The sequence below is a fragment of the Delphinus delphis genome, chromosome 8 (assembly GCF_949987515.2).
Source record: "Delphinus delphis chromosome 8, mDelDel1.2, whole genome shotgun sequence".
Classification (NCBI taxonomy): Eukaryota; Metazoa; Chordata; class Mammalia; order Artiodactyla; family Delphinidae; genus Delphinus; species Delphinus delphis.
In genome coordinates this window covers 74,044,299-74,055,230 of record NC_082690.1, presented here as the reverse complement: position 1 = coordinate 74,055,230, position 10,932 = coordinate 74,044,299, and the positions used below count along the sequence as shown (strand labels likewise).

At 48.8% G+C, this 10,932-nt stretch overlaps 1 non-coding gene across 1 annotated transcript; it reads left to right on the top strand.

The window, feature by feature from the left end:
• Window positions 1-484: 484 nt before the first annotated feature.
• Window positions 485-618, top strand: LOC132430376 (small nucleolar RNA SNORA1). Its single transcript, XR_009520471.1, has one exon. It is a non-coding gene; the product is annotated as a small nucleolar RNA SNORA1 (small nucleolar RNA).
• Window positions 619-10,932: the final 10,314 nt, after the last annotated feature.

Below are 10,932 nucleotides of genomic sequence, written 5' to 3'. Positions count from 1 at the left end.
CAACAGATAAATGGATAAAGAAGATGTGGTACATACATACATTGGAATACTACTCAGCCACGAAAAAGAATGAAATTTTGCCATTTGCAACAAATGGATGGACTTGGAAGATATTATGCTAAGTGAAATAAGTCAGACAGAGGAAGACAAATACTGTATGATAACACTTACCTAAAAAATACAACAAACTAGCGACTATAACAAAAAAAGAAACAGACTCACAGATGTAGGGAACAGTGATTACCAGTGGGGAGAGGGAAGGGAGGAGGGGAAAGCTAGGGGTAGGAGATAAGAGGTACAAATACTATGTATAAAATAAATAAGCTACAAGGAAATATTGTACAACACAAGGAATACAGCCGATATTTTATAATGACTATAAATGGAGTATAACCTTCCAAAATTATGAATTACTGTGTTGTACACCTGAATCTTATATAATATTGTAAATCAACTATACCTCAATAAAAAAATGTGGGGGTAAAGCCTCATTCTTAATGAGAAGGGCACTGTGGGTCATATTGTCCAGAAATTGTTAATGGGACTAAACTGAGACACAAGTCCTGCTTACATCACAGTAAATTTATTGAAATGGTGATAATGAGACTGTTAACCTTTTTGCTAAGGTCATGAGTGAAAACTGGATGTACCACAACTGCAATACGAGAAATGTGTTAAGGAATAATGCATTTTAGATCATTAGCCAAAATAGCAATGTACTTCTTGCAGTTCAACTGCTAGAGCCCCAAAGTGAATTATTTGAAAAACTAGATCCCAAAGATTCTAGGTGGGATACTTTTTGAAGTACGTCATCAGTATGTCCTTATTCAAGTGGAGATAAAAGAAACCCAACTAAGAAAATTGCGACCAGGCTGACTGACAGAACAACTGTGGATGAAGTATGGGATTTTTAAAAAATGCCTATCTTTTTTTTTTTTTTTTTTTTTTTTTTTGCGGTACGCGGGCCTCTCACTGTTGTGGCCTCTCCCGTCATGGAGCACAGGCTCCGGACGCGCAGGCTCAGCGGCCATGGCTCACGGGCCCAGCCGCTCCGCGGCATGTGGGATCTTCCCGGACCAGGGCACGAACCCGCGTCCCCTGCATCGGCAGGCGGACTCTCAACCACTGCGCCACCAGGGAAGCCCAAAAAATGCCTATCTTGAAGATAAGTTTGACTCAAGTTTTGGAGGAACTAAGGTAACCTTGATAGGCAGTGGAATGAATCAGTGTGTGAAATTCCTTAACTAAAAATTTACTGGCTTAAAAAAAATGCGGAGGTGGTACTTCATTGTCTGTGGGTCTTTGCAGTCAGGATTTTTGTTCAAATAACTTCCTCACCTCTCCGTGTCCATTTTGGTTTGCCTTTCCCAGACTGTCCCTGAGGCCTGGCGCAGCTGATGATTTTGGAAAATGGATTTTGAGCTGTAAAGGATAGCTATTCCAGATGTATACTCAGGTTTCAGAAATAAGAATTAGATTAAAAAGAACAGCTGAGAGAAGAAATTAACACAATATTGTAAATCAACTCTACTTCAATAAAATTAAAAAAAAAAAAGAGCAGCTGAGAGACCTCAGCAATCTTCTGGGACAATCGCTTTCAACCTGGTGTTTCTGGAGCCTAAGAGTTCTGCAGAGGTGCCCTGGGGCGACGGGGTGCTGGGAGACAGCCCTGTGGAAGGGGGATGCTGAGGGCCTGGTCTCGGGGTCTCCACCTGCATCAGGCAGAAGAGGTCAACGTAACCTTTCTTACGCATTGCAGTTCCAAATACGCTGGAAAAAAAACACTGTGGAAGGTTTAAAACCTCCAAAGCTAGTCCGTCATGATCACCTCATCATATTCTACAGTAGCTGATATTGAGTGTTTTGCGTGTGTCAGACACTGTTAAAGGGGCTTTATGTCCATCATCTCATTTAATCCTCACAGCGCCTTTAAGAGGTAGGTACCATTATTAGCCCCTTCACATAGGAGAAAACTTAGGCCCAGAGGTTAAGTAATTTGACCAAAGCACACATACCATAAGAGATGGAGCCTGGCTTTGAACCCATGCAGCTGCGTCTTGGTGGGTGCTGGAAGCTGAGGCCCAGGGAGAGGCAGGGACTTGCCCCAGACCTCACAGTGGGCTCAGGGCAGACCATTCCCCCTCAGGGCCTTCTTCCTCCTTCCCTCTCTCCCTCTCCATCCTGCAGTATACTTCCTAGAACCGGCTCACAAGTGGCTTTAAATAGACCATCCCTTGGTTACCAAGCATCTGTGCTCTCATGAGGGGAGCCTCTGAAGGAGATGGAGCTGTGATAACAGATCTGCTTTGGAGCCCCCTGCTCTGAATGGGCCTGGGGCGCTCTCCTGGCCTGTGGCCTCATTTCCCGCCCTCTGCTCTAGATGCAGTTGAGGACCTTGGGCACAGCATCCCAGGCCCTTCACAGTCTGCACTCTGTCTGTCTGCCCTGTCTCACCTCCGTTTGCTCCTCTACACATATCCTTGCTACTGCAGCTATGTCTACACCTTATTCTTTTGTCCATGCCGTTCCCTCTGCTGGGAATACCCTTCCTGCCTCGTTGGCCTGGCATTTTCCTCCTCACATGTGTCCTCTAGGGTCCTGACCTCCCCCACAAGGCAGAATCACTCACTCCCTCCCAGCACCCTCCCTGTCACAGCACACACCCCTGTGCTAGAACCATTGATTTCACTTCCCTGATTCAAAGACATGCAGGTGGTCCCATTTCCCCTTGACTAAAATCAGGGTAGTTCTTACAATCCGCGCTTCTGAGTCAGAGGCCTTCTTGCCTCCTGGAACCCTGTTATTGAATGGATAGTGTTTTGTAATTGATGTCGTCTTAGGATCCAGGAAATACAGGCCTTATGGCTCCCTCTGGACTGAGCTCACCTGGGTTGGAGGCCATGATCCAGGAGTCTCAGGACTGCCAGCAGCCAACACAGGGAGGCACAGAGGAGGGGCTGGGTGGTGGCGGTCATGGTGTTCATGGACTGGAGGGCCCCCTTTGTGCCCAGGTCATCATGGGACGCCTGCGGGGCTGTAGGCTCCAGGGCTCCCTGGAGGCCCAGGAGAGCCTCCTGCCGTTTTTACCCACTACCCGAGTTCACGCAGCTACCTAATGGCCTATGCCCTGGAGAGAAACACGGGCGAGAACAGCAGACTTCATTTCCCCCTGTGTTAGTTTTCTGCCATAACAAAGTACTACCATTCACTGGGTGGCTTAAGCAACAGAAATTAATTTCCTCACAATTCTAGAAGGTAGAAGTCCAAGATCAAGGTGTCAGTAGGGTTCGTTTCTTCTGAGGCCTCTTTCCATCTTCTCCCTGTGTCTTCACATGGTCTTTCCTCTGTGCGTGTATCTGTGACCTAATTTCCTCTTTTTATAAGGATGCCAGAGTCATATTAGATTAGGACCCTTTCACCAGCTTTACTGAGCACCTACTATATGCGTGGCACTGCTCTAAGAGCTAGGGATTCAGACAAAGATAGTGATACTGTCAGCCAGATGCCACATCCAAGGGCACCCTAGCTGTATTTAATTCTGTATGGACTCCATTTTAGTATAGTTCCCTTTCTGTAGCAAATATTGCTAACTGTCCCTAAAATTCATGCTTTTCCTTCTATGGCATATTCCTTCCATGTGGAGGAATTTCCCAGAAAGCAACAACAGCTCCCAGCTCCATTTACATCTAGGTGTGGCCATGTGACCTCACTGATGAAATGTAAGAGGTGATGAGAGCCATTTCCAGGCTGAGGCTTTTGTGAAGCTGGTGAGCCTTCTCCACATTCTTTTGTACCTTCCTTTGACTAGATGCAGGATGGTGAAGCCATAGGATGGAAGGAGCCTGGGTTCCTGAATAACTGGATGGAGGAGAGCCACCCACTGACCAGAAATGTCAACCTCAGACTATTATGTGAACAAGAAGTACATTTCTATTGTGTTGAGCCTTTATACATTTGGGGGTCTTTTTGTTATAGAAGATTACATTACCCTAACTAACACAATTTTTATGTGAAGTCAGTCTCATTGCTGCACCGGTCCAGACACGTCTTTGTAGCTCTGTTGCCTACTGTCAAAAGAGTCTTGGATGTAGGGACCCAAAGGAAATGTTTATCAGCCAGGAATCAGCCTTTCCTCTAAGCCAGATGCGCTTTAACTCAGATTGTGAGAGTTTTCTATGAGAAGGACTTAAAAACCCTGGTAAAACAAGCTTTCAAAATTTGAGAGAAAACTGTAAAGCTTCCCTGAGAAATTCCCAAGCACCATATTCCTTTATCTGGGAAGTCGATCTGGGTACAGGACAATTTTTTAAGCAGCCAGAAACCCTTTACCTCGGTTCTAGTCACTGGGGCTGTGGCTCAGTGAGGGAGCGGGCAGAATAAGGACCACCTGGTAAAGAGAAATTAGCAAGTAATGGAAGCCCAGCCCCCTGGTTGGGTCAACAGCATGAGTCAGAGTGCTACAGAAACAGAGAAATCCCATTCATAAATTTTTCCTCACCCCAGCTTAAGAGCTTTCAAAGTCATAAAGTCGACATAAAGCCAGAAGACCTACAATTGTCCAATTAGAGGTTTTATCCAGGAAAACACACATTTTCAGAGTCGCTGGTTGGTCCCCGTGCCAGGAGTGTAGCTGAGCTGATTGGGCGCGCTGCGCCTCTGGGTTTTATGGAAATTTCCACTTCAGTGAGACAGGACAGAAGACTTCTCAGAGCCTTTTACCCCCAGGGTGTGGTCCACGAGGGGCCTAGAGACACCCAAAGCTACTCCTTCCTGTGACGGCTCGGGAGAAACGAGAATCTGCTTAAGCCAGCTCATCTGGGAGGGGGTAGCAACTAAGCGCTTATTATCTACTATTTTCGAGGGATCTAAATACATAGCGCACGTGATTACATTCAATCTTTATTACTCCCCTGCAAGGAAGGCTCTATTTTCCTCCATATTCCAGATGAGGAAAGTGAGGCTGATATCTGAATGCAGGTCCAGTGATTCTAAAATACCTCATCCTCTACATTCTGTTACCACTCATGATCCCAGGGCCCTTACTCTGTCTCTATCAGGTGAAAAGCATGACCAGTGAGGGGAACCAGCCCTGGACAGAGCTCCCAATATCTTCCAGGCACTGTGCTGCCGTTTTGCTTAGATTCTCATGATAAATCCTCATAACAGTCCTGCAAAATAAGGATTGTTATACCCATTTTACAGCTGAGGCAACTGAGGTTCAGAGACGTATGGTACATACTTGCCCGAGGCCACACAGTTAGAAAATGGTGGTGAGTCTGCCTGAGCGAAGTCCCTGCTCAGAAGCCTTATCCCAGACCCTGACCTCACCCCCCTATGCATCATAAGACTTTTATTCTGGGGACGGATTTCTTTTTTGTCAAATTCCACCTCTACTTGTGCACATGTAATTGGTAACTTCTCTGACAGTCTTGGATGTTGAGCCTTCCACAGGCACATCTACTTTTAGGCCACTTACTAGCTGAGTAACCTTGAGGACGTCCCTAAACCTCTCAAAGGGGACACAGTTTCTGCTCTCATGGGACTTACCATCTAGATCAGGTGTTGATGAACTTTTCCAGTAAAGAGCCAGAGCTTAAATATGTTAGGCTTTGGGGTCCATCTAATCCCTGCATGGCAACTACCCAGTTCCGCCATTGCAGTGTGAAAGCAGCTGAAGATATAAACGGATGCATGTGACCAGATTTGGCCCATGGGCCTAAGTGTGCAGACCCCCTGATCGAGATGGTCAAACGATTCCACAAGTGTTAGATTCTCATCGGGTAAGGGCTACAAAGGAGACGGACCGCCCTTCCCTGAGGGTTTTTTCCCCCAGGAACTGGTCCCAAGGGGGTTGGCAGCTTGGACAAGGCCACTCCGTGAGTCAGAGCCAGGCTAGCACCAGGGTCCAGGTCTCCTGTTCTCCCCTCGGGCTCCCCCCAGCACATGCTGCCTCCCTGGCCATCAGGGAACCTCCTCCAGGAACTGAGGCTGGTCCTGCAGCCCTGTTAGAGGCGCAGGGACAGCGGGCAGCCCTCAGAGAGCAGCCCGGGGCTTCTGCAAACGCCTGGCTTAAACTCTGCCTGGGGCCAAGAGGCTTCCCCTAGCAAATCATTGGCTCATTTCTCTCCAGCAGAGCCTGGCTCTCGCAACACCTTCTGGAAAGCCGTTAAGGCAGCTGCAGCAGCACGCGTGGCGTTAATTTATTAAAATCCCAGCTTGTAAAAGCCGAGCTCGCAGGCAGAGCTGGAGGAAGCAGAGGCACGCGGCACCGGACACGGCGTGAGCTGCTATTTTCTTCTCCCACAGCCACAAAAGGAAATGTTGGCGAGGTCCTGGGAGAAGGGGTGGTTGGCGGGGAGAGGACGCTGCCAGATTTGATAGCACGAATACGAGTCATTTGTCTTATTGTAAAAGAGATGTGTGTTTGGACGCCGAAAATACTCTGGATCCTTTCTTTCCTCCCCTCGCAGGCATGAAAAGCCGGGAGCAAAACAAAATGCTGCTGATTTTGAGGCTATTTTGGGTGCCTACCGCTGACTGTCTGCTTCCGAGCCCCTCGGCACACGGCACACGCCGCCTTCTCAGAGAATGGTTTGATCAAGTTGAAATGGGGACTGAATGAGCATCTTGCTGCTGCCGCCGCCTGCCATCAGAGCAGAAAGCACTCCCCAAAGGCCGGGCCTGGCCCACGTCGCTGAATTCTCTCTCTCCCCGATGCCCACCCACTGCACACCTCCTGCCCGCGCCGTGCTCGCTGGTGCCTGAACTCGGCTGCCCACCCCGTGCCAGGAAGCTATTTAGCAAAGGAAATAACTCCGATAAAGGGCTAAAATTAGCCAGCAATGATGGAAAACATTTTGTCGAGCGATCTGTTGACAAGAGGGGAAATAGAGCTGTGAAAAAGATAGGGGGTGAAGGACACGGAGGGACAAGGGGGCTGACTGTGACAGGTGGGGGAACCCAGAATTATCTGGGACAGAGCCCAGAGGCCAGGACGGCTGCGTGGACGGCTAGGCCCAAGTGGCCAATCTTCCCTCTCACTCAGGGGCCCCCATCCTGCGCTATGGCCCCTGGCCTCAAGGCAGTGAAGGAGGCAGAGCCAGCAAGTTTCTTCCCAGAGGATGGATATCTGAGGATGGGTATCAGAAGCGCAGCCCCATGAAGGAAGCAAGCAGAGGGCAGGGTGGAGGCTAACCAGAACCTGGCTTTTGGAGTTCAAGTCTCAGCTCTGCCAGTTACTAACCGTGACCTTGCACAAGCCACTTAACATCTCTGAGCCTCATGTGATATCCTCACGTGATAACTAAGTATAATGTTAGACCCACGTCACAGGGTTGTGGTGATAATACACGCATACTATTTACCAAAGCAGCATTATTCAGGGCATTCAGCCTTCTGCAAACATGGATAGAGGGCATTCTGTGTGCCAGGTGCTGTCCTGGGAACTGGGGAATGCCTTGATGAGTTAGACAAAGCCCTGCTCTAAAATACTTTAATTCCATAGAGAACACCGCAGGGAAGGAAGAGCTCTCCTTAGAAATATAGAACCAGCACTGTTCGTCCTGAAGCAACTGAATTGAAAGGCCCCAGAATGCCTTTGCTGGGCCACAGAGACATTTATCCCACGTGACTGCATGTCTACTACTGGCTACATATTGGAGAGGGAGGGATTTGAGCTCAGTCTGCCTTCGGGAAACACACAGCCTGGCGGGGAAAACAAGTAGGTAAACAGGTATCCGCCATTCAGCACGAAAAGGACCATAACAGAGTTAGGTTATGAGGGAACCATGAATGCTCCCTGGAGAGAGAGGGAACAACCTCATGAAGGAAGTGACAGAGGCAGGTCTTAAAGGATGTGTAGGAGCTGACCAGGCAGACAGGGAGGAGAGGAAGGCGTTCCCACAAGAACGAACGAACAACATGATGTTTGTGAGAAAAGTGTCCCTAGTTGGGAATGGCTGGTGTGAAAGATGCAGGGACTGGTGATACTCAACCCATTTAATAATTGGTATGGCAGGGACCAAACAGTTAACCTGTGCTGGTCATGGCGCTGGAGAACAGGGTTCCGGAGCCCTTCTGTGAGCCGGGCCCTTCCTGTTAGTTGCTGGACTATTGGAAGGCCAGGGGGGTGTGGCAGGGGCTGGACGGTTGGAGGATGTTAGGCGGGGGACACAGAGAGGGCTCGGGGCAGTGGACAGTCACCAACTGGTTTAGAGGTATGGTTATACCAGCATGTGCAGCTAAATGGTGGAAGGAGTGGAGGGAGAGGAACCCTGAGGATGGGGCAGGGTCTCCAGAGCCCACAGGGAAGTCGTGCGGCATCCCAAGAGGCAGAGGTCTGGGACCCCGACCATGATGGTTGCCAAAACATCTCCATTTTTATTCTGTTTGCACGTGGCTCTCCCATCCAAGGCTTCGTCTGGGAGAAGTATTTTGATGTTAAAACAATGACTCAGGCAGCACAGGCTCTGTTCCTTGATGAGCAGACATCTGAATTTTGCCCTCTTCAGCTTTTGCATTGGCCACCACACTGTGGAAGGATATATCTGAAAAGTTTCTGAAAGCCATCCTTTTCTCTTCATTCCCATGGCTGATATTCTGAAGCCTTTTCCCTCCCCTGAGGTCTTGCAGAGACCTGGAAAGCATCCTGAAAACAGGGATAGGTCTGCTCCTTGTGAGTAGTCCCAGCAGCTCACGCAGAGCTGGACCTATCAGAGGGCTTGATAAGGATATGATGTTAGCACCCAGTGGATGGCCATTGGCCATCTCTGCTTGGTCATCTCCAAGGGCAACATGAATGCTTCTCTCTGAGGCCTCAGATAAGGCCACTGAAACCACGTGATGAGGTGGAAGGAACATGCACTTGGAGAGCAGGACAGACCAGGAGTTTAATCCCAAGGCCACCCACTGCATCCTAGCTCTGTGCCGTTGGTTACGTGATTTACTGGCCTTGCCTCATTTTTTTTAAATCTGAAAAACGGAAATGAGAACAATAACCAGCTGATGGGGTCATCATCAAGATAACTGAGATAACGTTTGTTTTATCACGTAAGTTTGGTTCTTGCATTATCAATACGAAGTGTTTAATTACAGCCAGGCACATAGTAGGTTCTCAATAAAAGCGAGTCCTTTCCCTCTCCTCTCTTTCTTTGAGGTTTCCAAGCACTAGAGTTTGCAAGTCTTTACAACAAGCTAAATATATACAAGTTAATCATATTCTTGTATTTGCATAAATTAATAAGCAGTAATTATATATTACAGCAATTTCTGAAAAGTATCCCAAAATAACTATCTCAATACACCAAAATGTTAACAATGTTTTTTTTCTGGGTAGTGGAATTGGGTGATTTGTATTTTCTCCCCAGACTTGCTACAATTAGTAGGCATTATTTTCTAAATAGGTGGGGAAAAATGGCAACAGTGAATAAGAAGAAATCTGTCCTCCCATACCCTGTGTGGGGATGTCTGTTCACTGGCCTCAGATTCTGCTGACGGTCTCTGTGACTCCACGGACCTGGCGAGTCATCAAAAGGTTGAAGTAGCTTGAAAATAGAAGATGTTGCAGCAGAATGCGTCAAGGCTGCCCAGGCTCTGGTCACGTGGGTCTGATCCTTTTCTTCCTTACTCTGGGAGGCCAGATCAGAAAGGAGTGTGCTAACCTGGGGGGAGGGGAAACAGAGGGGAACCCGCTCCACAAATGACTGTCCTCACAGGGCGCTGACGGAGGCCTAGATCTGAGGGCTCGCTGCGCCATGTGCCAGATGCAAGATCTTGGGCCAGCTTTTTACTCCCCTGGGCCTCAGCGTTCTCAGTACATATGTTTTAGTTGTCGCTTCCTCCGAGAAATCTTCCTGAACCGCCCCAGCCTCCATTGGGCACCCCTCTTTAGAGTCTGCACCCCAATCTGCTCAGCCCTCTGTTACAATGATCTCTTCATGGCCCGTCCCCTGTACGAGGCTTAGAGCAAGGAACACAGCTGCCCACAGCTGTTTCCCTTGGCCTCTCATGGAGCCTGGTACAGAGTGGACCCTCCATAAACATCTGCTGAATGAATGAATGAATGAATGAATGAATTATGAGTGACAGGCAAGCCCATGCCAGGCCCTGGAGCTGTGGAGATGTAGCTGCCAGGACCCCCTGCCCTCAAGGAGCTCACACTGTGGCTGGAACTCAGACACCCCAACAGAACGTACACTATGAACAAGGCCTTAAAAGGCTTAAGAGAAACTAGAAGAATAAGGAAAGAGAGGAGAATTCCCCCAGGGCCTTGTATAAGAGACGGAATTGCACAGAGCCTGGAAGAATGAGTGAAACGTCCCCCATGGGGCCAGGAGGTAAGGCAGCTGAAGGCAGGAGTTAGGCAGGAGAGTGCTCAGAGGGGGAGAGATGAGTGCAAGGCGGGGACCAAGTGTGGAGCACCTCCCATGGGAGACAAGCAGGTCTGGGTGGCATTCTGGCTGCGGCAGGGAGCCCAGACACGTTGAGGAGGAGAGCTGATGGGGTCTGACTTGCTTCTCTCTAGACTGGCAGGACCAGGCATCTCGCACCTCTACTAGATGCCAGCCTAGCCTAGCATTCTTTCACCTGCCCATCAGGAGGGCTCAGAAATAGGACCAGTTTGGAATCTGCCCAATCTAGTCTTCAGCAAACAAGCCCTCTAATTTAAACCAGCATCTGTGAAAAGGGCAGGCTTTGGCTTGGGTCCTGAGGACCACGGACGTGATTAACCTCTGCCAGCTGCAGCAAATGAATTGCTGAAAGGATATCCTGGGAGCAGCCAGGATCTTAAGGGTAGCCAACTGTTGAAGACAAAGCCTGCTTGCCTTGTCTGGGCTGGAGGAGAAGAGCTGTGGCTTCATTTTGGGGGCCCAGTGTTCCTGCTATAAAGTGTGGGGGCACTAGTTAAGTTCAATCTCACCCCAGGGCTTTGCA